Source organism: Oryctolagus cuniculus, chromosome 11, assembly GCF_051225735.1.
Source record: "Oryctolagus cuniculus isolate XC-2025 breed Fujian yellow rabbit chromosome 11, ASM5122573v1, whole genome shotgun sequence".
Classification (NCBI taxonomy): domain Eukaryota; kingdom Metazoa; phylum Chordata; class Mammalia; order Lagomorpha; family Leporidae; genus Oryctolagus; species Oryctolagus cuniculus.
In genome coordinates this window covers 67807238-67819478 of record NC_142877.1, presented here as the reverse complement: position 1 = coordinate 67819478, position 12241 = coordinate 67807238, and positions in this window count along the sequence as shown.

Genomic DNA, 12241 nt, shown 5'->3' with positions numbered 1-12241 from the left:
TGAACCAGCAAATGGAAGATCTCTCTCTGCCTCTCCCTCTCTTTGACTTTCAAAATAAATAAATCTTTTTTTAAAAGTCTATATACAAAAAGATTTACGAGAGGTGGACACTGGTTATATGACCACTCAGGATGCCCACATTCCATATTGGAGTTCTTGATTCAAGTCCTGGCTTCACTTGCAACCCAACTTCCTGCCAATGTGCCCCCTGGAAAACAGCAGATGATGGCTCAAGTGCTTGGTCCTCGCCACCCACATGGTAAACCTGGATTGAATTCTCAGCTTCTGGCTTTGGCCTAGCCTAGCCCTGGCTATTGTGGGCATTTGGAGAATGAGCCAATGAATGAAATCTCTCTATATATCTCTCTATCTCTGTCTCTCTGCATTTCAAATACAATGCAAATAACAAGTAAATTAAAAACATGTAAAAACGGTGACTGGGGTGGTGGGTGGGGTTCTAGCTGCAGGCTAGGGTCGTAGGAACATGGCCCAGAATCATGCACAGCGGCCTAAGGAAAACACTGTGGCCCTCAAATCTGTGCTCCGGTCTTCACCTGCGGAATGGATACACAGAGCCCATTCTGCTTCCTCGCATTGCAGACTTCCAAATCAGTTGAAGGGTGGAGCTGAGAACATGGTTTGGTTGAAGATCTGTAGGAGGTGGAGCAGTAATCTCCGGGCACCCTCAGTCACCTCCAGCTGCACAGCTCTCCTTCCTCGCTCACCTTCGCTGCTCCTCCACCCTGGGAAGACCGGAAGTTCATTCCCTGGAGAATGACGTCTCAGGGACATCAGGCATAGCGCAGGGCAAGGCCAACGTGCTGAAGTGGGAAACAAGGAAATCCACTTAACTTCCGCTTAGTGTATGAGGAAATAATATACTTTTTACCTCCCAAGAGATCTCTTCCATTATCTCTAGCTATATCCCGGTGGCAGCCACTGTAGGAAACCCCACTCTCGTTCCAGGCAGCCTGGCTGTGTGCTGGGAGAAGCGGAGCAACCGTGGGCTGCCGTGACCATCAGCCTCCCCTCTCAGAGCTGTCAGGGGGCAGGGAACAGCGTGTTCAGTCACATTCCCCCGCAGCCAGGTCTTGCCTGTCCTGCTATTCCATTCCGATATGCCACTCCTAAGTGCCCTGACCAAGTGAGGAAGACTGGTGAGTCTTACCCACTACCCCCCGAAATGAGTGAACGGGGTCTGCGTTACAGCCCAGGTGAGCTTGACATCATGGAAATAAAGAGCCACATTTTCAACACAATATCTAACAGCTAAAACGATTACACGTTTATTCCTAGCACTGACTGGACTTCCGTGGCAGAGAAAAACCTCCCGCTCCAAGCGTCTGCAGGAGCTCAGTTGCTTCTTCCAGACTGACACCACGCGCCATCTGGTGGTCTGAAGCTGTATCGCTTCCGAGCAGCCCCGGAGGTCGCCGGGGAACAAAGGGAACCCTCACCTCCTCCAGGGGAAGCTTCGGAGGGAGCTGGGCTCCAGGTTGTAGCGGGAACAAGTCCAGACCACTGCCTTAAGAGGTATGAGGAAAATGAAGAATATCCTATTTTGGCAAGTATCTCAAAATTGTCATCATTCACTTAAAGTTCATAACCACAAAGACATTCCTACTTATTTTCTCAGGTGTTTGGAAGTTTTGACATGGGAAGAAAATATTATTTCTAGAAACATAAATTAGACTCATTCAGAGTGCCCTGACTTTTATGCCCACCCTCCTCTCATAGAATATGGCATCTTCTTAGGGAATCCTGTCTCTGATTTTACACCAGCCTATGTGTTGCAAGACTCCCACTCAACTGGGAGTGGGTTCCAATCTTAGTTCACTGCTGGGGTGCTTCTTCAGTGGCTGTGAGATAAGTGCAACCCACACCTTTTTCATAGGAAATATCACCAAATGGTCTTTTTAAAAATATTTATGTATTTATTTACTTGAAAGGCAGAGTTACAGAGAGGCAGAGGCAGAAAGAGAAAGCGAGAGGTCTTCCATCCACTGTATCACTCCCCAGATGGCTGCAAAGGCCGGAGCTGTGCCGATCCGAAGCCAGGAGCCAGGGGCCAAGAGCTTCTTCTGGTTCTCCCGTGTGGGTGCAATGGCCCAAGGACTTGGGCCATCTTCTACTGCTTTCCCAAGCCAAAGCAAAGAGCTGGATCAGAAGTGGAGCAGCCAGGACTCAAATCAGCACCCATATGGAGTGCCGGCACTGCAGTCTGCGGCTTAACCCACTACATCACAGTGCTAGCCCCACCAAATGGTCTTAATTCATGAATGTTCCAAGTATCAAATTATTTCCCATCAAAAATTTTTTGAGCAAAGTAGGCCTGGCCCCATCTTCATGGAGCCAGGCTCCCAGAAAGACACTAAAGAGTGGCAACAGGTTTCCTTTCCAAGGTTTGTTCCAAACCAATTTTAAACCAAGAAAGAAACAAACAAAAGATTGTCTCACAGGATAAGCCTCCATTTTTCATCCAATAATTCAGTAAAATAAATGGCAGGAAAATAATACAGATATCCTTACATATTAAAAAATGCTTCATTAAATCTGGCTGCTTTTTGCACATGGCAGCACCAAAGGCATTAAATGTAGAAAAAAAGATAAAAATACTGTTTCCATAAATCTTACACACAAGCAATAGGCAAAATTTGGAATCAGACGCCAAGCCTATTGGTCTGGGAGTGGAGATGTCTTCTGAACTTTGTTCAGTCAAGTCACTTGGACGACACACGGTCATGAAACCAGAATATCCAATAGATTGTTTACATCTCGTACAAGGAAAGACAATGAGATTTTAATGTACTCATCAGCGGGCTCAGGATGTGAACTTTCCTTACAAGGACAGAAGGACAGGGCTGTCTATAAGGTTGGAGTGGAGGAGGGAAGGCGGCGGGACAGGCAGGTTCACCACTGGCCCCTCGTAGCACCTCCACCTTGCCAGTATCTCTGTTTTAGCTTCACAGCCCAGGTTACAGGTTCTAAATTCTTGGGTCAGTTGTTACATTTAAATCTGCAAGTGCAGAGCAAAATTGACTAGCAGGAGTCTGCCCACCCCAAGAGAGCTGCGTTCTGGGCCTCATGCTGCCAGCAATTAACTGGAGGACCTTCCACAAGCTGACTCACCTTCCCAAGCTTTGATTTCTCGCCTTCCTCTTCCCATCCCCACTCCCTTCTCACTTCCTGCAGCCCTCTGCCCCTCTCCAAACTGGGGAAGGGACGGGAAACAGCAGCAGGTTTCGAGAGCCCCCCTCTCATTTTTCCAGTCCTAAGGAGCAATTGAAAACCACAGCTGCCCGGCCCTCTCACCACAGAACTCCAGTCTACCCATAAGTTGCTCCCTCCTCACTGTTTTCCTTCCTCCCTCACTTGTTTTCTTTTGTGTCTCTATTAGAACTTCCTTTTCCTGGTATCCAACTAATCTTCCAATCCTGTTTTACTTCACTGTCTTAAGATGCTGTGTTCTCATGGCTATGCATTGTTTCTTTTTTTTTTTTTTTAAAAGAAATAGGTTTAAAAAAATATTGTGTGTAGGAGTGGCTGGGAGCATTGTGGAAGTTTTGGAAAATATTGCAGAGCACATACTCATGATGGCGATGATGTCCATAGCCCGGTTGTTGAGCCCTTGTTCTCTTCCAGGCAGTGTAGAAAGCACATCATAGGTACTCATGCATTTAACACCCCGACAGGTCCACCCTGCGTATACTGTTATCCACCTCATTTTGTAAGTAAGGAAACTGAGGCACAGAAGACTTAAGTGACATGAAAGAAAAGACTAACACTTGCCATCAAAGCCATAATTGCATACTATATGCCACTGATAACTATGCCCCTCTTGGAGTCCTGTTCATAAGACAATGGATGGCCTCTTTCTTCATTGCATGCAGTGATTCCCTCCAAAGGGATTGTGCACAACTCCATGCTGCCCAGAGCCAGTTTTGGGGACTGAACTACCCAACTACTAAATGCAGAGGGAACCTCTGGCCAGTGGAAGGAGAATTGGGCTAAAATCTAACACCGTCCTATGTCTGTATTTGCTCCCCTATCTAGCCATGTCAGATACACAAAAATCAAAATAAAAACTCCTGATCTTGCCAAAATCCAGCTTTGGAAGTGGGATTCTTAACAGCAACAACCAGGAGCCAGCACTGTGGTGTAGTGGCTAAGGCCTCTGCACTCTGCCTGCAGTGCCGGCATCCCATACGGGCACTTTTTCGAGTCCTGGCAGCTCCACTTCTGATCCAGCTCTCTGCTATGGCCTGGGAAAGCAGTGGAAGATGACCCAAGTGCTTGGGCCCCTGTACCCGCTTGGGAGTCCCAGAAGAAGCTCCTGGCTTCTGGCTTTGGATCAGCACAGCTCCGGCTGGTGCTACCAACTGGGGAGTAAACCAGCAGATTGAAGATCTCTCTCTCTCTCTGTCTGTCTGTCTCTCTCTGTCTCTGCCTCTCCTTCTCCTCTCTGTGTAACTCGACTTTCAAATAAATAAAAAATCTTAAAAAAAAAAAGGTGGCTGCTACTTCTGTCCTAAGAGCACTTACTTCAATAACTGACATGTGTCTCTTCAAAAGAGAGACAGAAAGACAGCAAGAGTGTTCCCATCCACTGGTTCACTCCACAAATGGCCACAGCAGCTGGTACTGGGCATGTAGGATATAACTATGATTGTTATGGGCAATGTTTAGTCTTTTCTAATTCTGTTCTCCAGGCATTTGCTTGGCTAACCCTAACGCAGAGTACTGTCCTCTGTAACCAGTGGCTCCTTGAAGCCATGATGGAGACTGAGGCAGCAAGGGCATGTCAGGCTCTGCAGGAGGCTCCCAGGAGGTTCGGGTCTACGTGTCCTCTGCCCTCCTCTCCAGGGGCGCAGGGCTATCATCAGGGTCAAGATGGCGCATGCAGCTCCCAGCCGGACTCACCAGGCCCCCCACCCCAGAGAAACACTGCTCCTGTGGCTCAAGGTTCTTGATGCCTTTGGCTACAATGCAGATGTCCTTGAGCATAAAAATGTCTAAAACCACATCAATCCTGACTATAAGTGAGTGTATCAACTTCTCTCCCAAGAGGACAAAGATGACCACTGAGCAGCCAGAATAAGACAGATACCACAGAAGGCAAGGAGGGCATTGAAAAGCCCCTAGAATCTACATGCCCTTCCTCACAGTCATGCCAATGGCTGGCCTTGATTATAATATTTAGGTTTCTATGTTTATATCCTGTCAGGGGAAAGCAGAATATCACATTCTATCAAGTCACTTGAAAGAGCCACTGATTTACAACCGCACGGCACTAACAGAGTGTTTGATTTAAAGGAGCGTATCTATGTAACTGGAATAAACACACCACACTCCACAAAGTCTGCAGATAGCGACTCTCAGAGTAAATGGCAGAGAAGAACTAAGACTTGTTTATATTCCTTCCCTTCCCTAAGGGTTATCAGGGCCTTTTTCATCACCTTGGAGGGAAAACAAATGATCAAAAGATGGATGACCCCTCGTCCCTTCCCTATCTCCTCCTTGGTATGTCAAAAAGCTTTCCAGCAAGGCTGGGCAAGCTAATTATTTTCTTCTAATCAATCAGCTATTTTAATGGTGTGTGACACTCCTGATCTATCAGTACCATTAAGATAACGCCTGCTCTGCATGGCAGCTAGTGTATAGACAGCTCACTAGCCAGCCTGGACCCTCAGAAATTTCAGATTCATGTTCACCTGGTCCCCTAAAGGGAAAAAAAATCAAGGCTGGAGGCAGCATTTCCATGGCTGTGATTTAAGCAACTATTAGAAAACAAGTCTTCCCCAAGGCCTCCAATAGATTTTGAAATTCTCACTGTGCTTTTGAATTTTTTCTTGGTCTTCAGGGAAAATCACTGCTAAAATTTTTACAAACAACACAAATCATCCCTGAATGTAGCTAGGAATGACAACCCATTTCCACAGTATCTCAAAGATCTCCATCAAGAGATGGAAGGGAAAGTCTGGAATATCACGGAGGAGAGGGAAGAAGCAGGGTGGGAAGCACGAGTGTACTTGGGAAGGAGGTTGAGAGAGACACTGTGAACAGAGGCCAGGGAATCTCGGTGGCAGCATCGACCTACGTGAATGAAAATCCATCCCGTGGTGCTGCTCTTCTCACCTGGAGCCTTCCCCCTGGCCTCTCATGGATTCAGCGGGGACCTGCACCTCATTTTCAAGGGCCTAAGTTCCCGACCTGGGGGCACACAGGAGGGTAATGGTGCTCACAAGGGAAGATCCTGGCAGGCCATGCATGCAGTTCTGCCACTGCCTCGTTGCTTTCTCCAGCTTGGGCACCTCCTGCTGTCCCAAGCAATCAGATGGGGAACTCACTGGTCTCCGTCTCCCCAGCTGACAGTGGCCCTGACCAGATGTTTTGCCGGAAGCTTTCACACCCCTCTCCCATTAGGCAGTCACAGCACCAGGGCTGCAGGGGAGGGGCATTGGGCTGCTGGGCTACAGCTGGCAAACAGCTTTTGTTCTGGATGACTTCAGCTTGAAAATCTGCCTAAAGAATGCTCTCCTCTCAAAGGAAGGGAAAACCCTACCTAGGATAGACATGGACTGCTTTCAGCCCTTGGTGGGGGGTGCACCCCATCTGCCCCACTCATCGACTTCTTTGCTCAGTAGGCAGGAACCACAAAGGATGCTGCCACCAACTCTGCCACTTGGCAGGAATCCACCAGGAGTGGCTGGCTTTCCCCAGGCCCTGGTTCTACGGCAGGGATAAACACCTGTAGGCTTCTCCCATGTGTCATGTCACGTTGTGTTCCAGACACCATCAGGGTGCTGGAGATGCAAAGAGAAGTAAGACATGCTTCTTGAGAGTGCATGACGGATGGAGAGGGATATGGACACGTAAATACAATAGGACGTCCTCAATGCTACTGGAGGTCTAGAGAGAGAGAGAGAAGGGGAACCATCAGAAGAGAAGAAAAGGCAGCGTTGGTTCTTGAGGCAGAAGGAGTAGGAAAAGGCAGACAAGGGGAAAAGGTAGTCCAGACAGAAACAACCACATGTGGAAAGGCAAGGAGGTGTAGGGACGCTGTGTCCCAGACGATAGCCTCTGCACTTTGTAAGAAGAATAGGAGAAAGAAAATCAAACTGATAGTTTCTCTTTTAATAAATATTTATGACAACACCTAAACTTTCAAGCCTCAGGCTATAGTGATATAGTGATATAGGATATAATGATCCACACAAGTGGATTTGCCCTTTCTGGAGCTGATAGTTTTGCCATGCAGACAGATAAGAAGCTAACAAAGTAAGTACATAAATTACAATAGGTGCTTTGAAAGAAGGAACTGGAGTTCTTTAATGGAGAAAAAGAAAGCAGGGGAGGGTTTTCCTTAATCGGGGTGCTAGGGAGGCCTTTCTGAGTCAAGGGGAAGAATTACCCAGGGAAGGCTTTTTCAGGCTGAGGAAATAGTCTGTGCAAAGGTCCTGAGGCAGAAAGAAGCTTGGAAAGCTTGGAATATCAAAAAAAAGAGGCCAGTGTAGGGGTGGGTGCTTGGCACAGGGGTGAAGACACCACTTCGGATATTCCTACCCCATACTGGAATGCCTGATTTTGAGTCCCAGTTCCACACTCCAATCCAACTTCCTGTTAATGCATACCTTGGGTGGGGGTGGGGGGCAGAGCAGCAGGTGATGGCTCAAGTAGTTGGGTCCCTGCCACTTACATGGAAAACCCGGATTCAGTTCCAGGTTTCCAGCTTCAGCCCTGGATTAGCCTTGGTGGCGCTGGCATTCCATATTGGCATCAGTTCATGCCTGGCTGTTCCTCTTCTGATCCAGCTCTCTGCTTATATCTGGGGAAAGCAGTGGAAGATGATCCAAGTGCTTGGGCCCACCTATGTGGGAGACCTGGAAAAAGCTCCTGGTTTCGGATCTGCTCAGCTCTAGCCATTGCAGCCATTTAGGGAGTGAATCAGCAGGTGGAAGACCTTTATCTCTGTCTCTCCCTCTCTCTGACTATAATTCTACCTCTCAAATAAATAAGATCTTATTAAAAAAAAAAAGGCCAAAGAGGATAGAATACAAGCAGAAAGCAGAAGTGTAATAGATACCTGTGATGCTACCTCAGAGGCCAGATTATGTAGGGTCTCATAGGTCAAGGAGAACATACAGTACAGTTTTAAACTGGGGAGAAACTTGATCTGAATTTATCTGAAGAATTCATTGACTTTTATGTGAGTAGTGCATTGGAGGATGTTCATTTGAGTAAAGATTAGAAAAATCAATAAAGAGGCCTTTGCCCATAGCCCAGGTAAGAGCTGATGGTGGTGCTGTCAATGGCGGTAGCAGGAGAGTGCTAAAATGGATGAATTTGTGATACTGATTTGTCATTCTGGTTCTCTTTCTTATCTCATAAGATTTTCTCTTTTCTGGATGTCATAATTAAATCACTTCAGGAAATTATACACCACGGGTCTCCATTCTTCCACTGCCACATCTTGCAAAGGAGGCCACAGACAGTGGAAGTGGAGGCTCCAGCTTAAAACAAGAGACTCTTGGTGAGTGTTTTGCTGTTCTCTCCCTGTCCGTCCCTGTCTAGAGTCAACCTCAGGATGATTTTAGAAGACAGGACATAGAGGAAAGAAGTTGAAGCCCATCTCTCTCCGCCAAGAACAAAGTATCTTCATAGAGCCTTTGAGTGCTGCTCTGGAAGCCCAAGAGCATCCACAAGAAGAAATTCCAACACGCTCAAGTAGGTTTCTAATTTGTAACCTGCATCCCTCTGAGATTTCTCAAGGAAGCCCCAATCATCCCCAGGACCAAATTAGCTCTTTGGAATACTTTTTATTTCTTTACTTTATTTTAATTTGAAAGGGGATGGGGGAGGGAGAGAGAGAGAGAGAGAGAGAGAGAGAAAGGTTGGAGGGAGGGAGGGAGAAAAGGAGTGAAGGAGGGAGGGACGGAGGAAGGAAGGAAGGAAATTTCCCATGCTTTGGTTCACTTCCCAAATGCTCAAAACAGTCTCAAGTCTCAAGACAGTTGAATGAAGCCAACACCAGGAGCCAGGAGCTGAATCTAGGTCTCCCATGTAAGTGGCAGGGACTCAAATACTTGAGCCATCAGCTGCTGCCTCCCAGGGTGTGCATTAGCAGGAAGCTGGAATTGGAAGTGGATCCAGGACTTGAACCTAAGCACTCTGTTATGGGATATGGGCATCCAATTAGTGCCTTTACTGCTGCACCAAAAATCTTCCCCCTAATTAACTCTTAAGAAAGTCTCTATACAAAATCCTTTTCAGAAATATGAAGATTTATGTAATTTTCTTTTTTATCAATTTTTTACTATGCTTTACAATAACTGGGAGACAATTGTGCCAGTGTATGTGTGTAATTCCCACTATAACAAAACATTAGATATTATAAAGTACTTTCCCAAATATTTTCTCATTTAGTCCTACAGCCCATTTTACAGGTGAAAAATAAGGCTCAGAGAGCCAAAGTTATTTGGTTATGGGCATCCAATTTACAAGTGCTAAGATAATAGAAACCGTGTTGTTCTGCATTATATTGCCTGACACAGAGTCAATATTTGGTTGGGTTTTTTTTTTTAAAGATTTATTTTATTTACTTGAAAGACAGAATTACGGAGAGAGGTAGAGATAGAGAGAGAGGTCTTCCATCCGCTGGTTCACTCCCCAATTGGCCGCAACGGCTGGAGCTGCGCTGATCCAAAGCCAGGGGCCAGGAGCTTCCTCCGGGTCTCCCACGTGGGTGCTGGGGCCCAAGGACTTGGGCCATCTTCTACTGCTATCCCAGGCCATAGCAGAGAGCTGGATCAGAAAAGGAGCAGCCGGGACTAGAACCAGCGCCCATATGGGATGCTGGCATTTCAGGCCAGGGCGTTAACCCGCTGCACCACAGTGCCGGCCCCTATATTTGATTAATATCATTAGATTAATAGATAAATGAATTCATGGTACTAAATTCTAATTCTATATGCACCATGTATTGATTTCCTCTGAGGAAACAGTAGGTCTAGCTATAGAAATCAGACAAATGAAACCATTACTTTTCTCAGGCTTATAGTTGAGAAATATTTTTTGTGTGATACACATTAAAGTTATGTCTTGCACTAGTGACTCTATCCATTTAGTGTTTGTGGACTGCAGTGAGGCCATGCAGAGGGGAGTTCCCAGCAGACTTAGAGTTTCCCACTGTGCTTTGGTTCCATGACTTTGTGGGGTTACACAGCTCTTCCCAATCCCAGGCCTAAATATGAGCATGTGCTCATCATGGTTTTTTACACCTTTTTGTAGATACACAAACTCCTCACCCAAATTTAAGGTTGTCTTTTGGAAGATTATTCTGCCAAAACTGGTGTTGAATGCATGGTGAGGGCTTCTGATAAACTCTATTTCCACAAGGCACCCAACTCCTGCTGACTTCAAGAGAAAGAGAAAAAGGAAGGACACATAGAAGCTCACGCAACTGATGCTCTTTACTGCACTGACTGGGGATGGGCAAGTCAGCTCACTGAGCTGTCTAATTGCCTTGGAAAGCTAAAGGACAGCACAAGGCTGGTGAAATAATTCTTTCAGACCCTTCTACTCGAGAAACCTCAGAGCAGCCTTCTGGTTAGTTGACTAGTTTTTCATTTATTTCTGGGGGAAAGAGAGAAGGTTGATTGTGCATTCAAATCCTTGCTGACCTGTGGCTAGGAGCTGAGTAGGCTGACACATTGCATCGAGTCTTGGTTATTTGTGTAAATATGATCTACTTAATGATTGATTTATCCTCAGAGAATTTTGAGTCCCAGTCCTTTTTTTTTTTTTTTTTTCTCCTTTCTCCCACTAATATTCTTGGTAAATACAAATAGAGTGGTTTTATAAACACTCTTTTAATAAACCCCAGAAATTGAGCCAAGACTAGCATCCACAATCCCACTTTCGGGAATAGGTCCCTTTCCCTCAGATCATTATTCCTTGTGAAAATACCACATTCAGTTAAACAGACTTGCTGGTGTGGTCAAATAAAATGGTAAAACACAAAATAAAAAACCTTTTGTATGTAGGAATGAATGAAGTAAAATAATTCTCCTGCCAGCTCAAATACATCCAAACATCTCTGGAGTTCCACGACCTTCACAATAAAGATGAATTTGTGAAGATTAGCAGTGACAGCCATGGGAAGTAGAGAAGGATAGCAGAGCCCAGCTGAACTCCTAATGAGGAAAAGAGAATTCGACCATTGAGAAGTCAGGGGCCCCAAATACTGTATATAGCAACTGAATATAACGTAAGCTTCATATATCCTGCTCATTACCACTGTGCTCTCTTTCAGAAAGGTCAAATTTCTCCAACAGAATGAAAATCTGTACTATGCATATATAGTGCATGTTTTGAAAAGCATGAAAGAAAATATATAAAGCAAACACATGCATATATAACGCAATAAATACATTTAACAAAACAACATGTATTTAAAATATGTGTTGATATATGTATATATATACATATATATACATACAATGTTTTAACCAAAAGTTTAATATTTAGGTAAGCTTGAAGGCAAGAAATAATGATAGCAAACACATGTTCAATGCTTGCCATGTGCCAGGCACCATTCACAGTTTTTCACAAATATTAACTTATTTGATCCTTATAACTCCATGAGGTTACAATTACTATTCTACTTTACAGTTAAGGAGACTGAAGCACAGACAGGTTAAATAATGTTCCCAAAGTTATAGCACTAATAAGTGGCCAAGCTGGTCTTTTAATTACAACTTGTCAAAATACAGACTCTACACTTTTAAAAAAATTTTTATAAAGATGTATTTATTTATTTGAAAGGTAGAGTTGCAGAGAGAGAGAGAGAGAGAGAGAGAGAGAAGTCTTCCATCTGCTGGTTCACTCCCCAAAAGGCTGCAACAGCTAGAGCTGCACTGATCCAAAGCCGCAGCCAGAAGCTTCCTCCAGGTCTCCCACCTGGATGCATGGGCCCAAGGACTTGGCCCATCTTCTGCTGCTTTCCCAGGCCACAGCAGAGATCTGGGTCAGAAGTGGAGTAGCTGGGTTGCAAACCGGCACCCATACGAGATGCTGGCACCGCAGGCAGCCGCTTTATTCACTATGCCACAGGGCAGACCCCCTACTCTACACTTTTAATAAATACTCTGGGAGTGAGCTCAAGGCAGAAGTTGAAGGTCAAATGCCTTAGGGACATGTTGGGACTGGAATACATGTAGGAGTTAAGACAGCATCAACCATG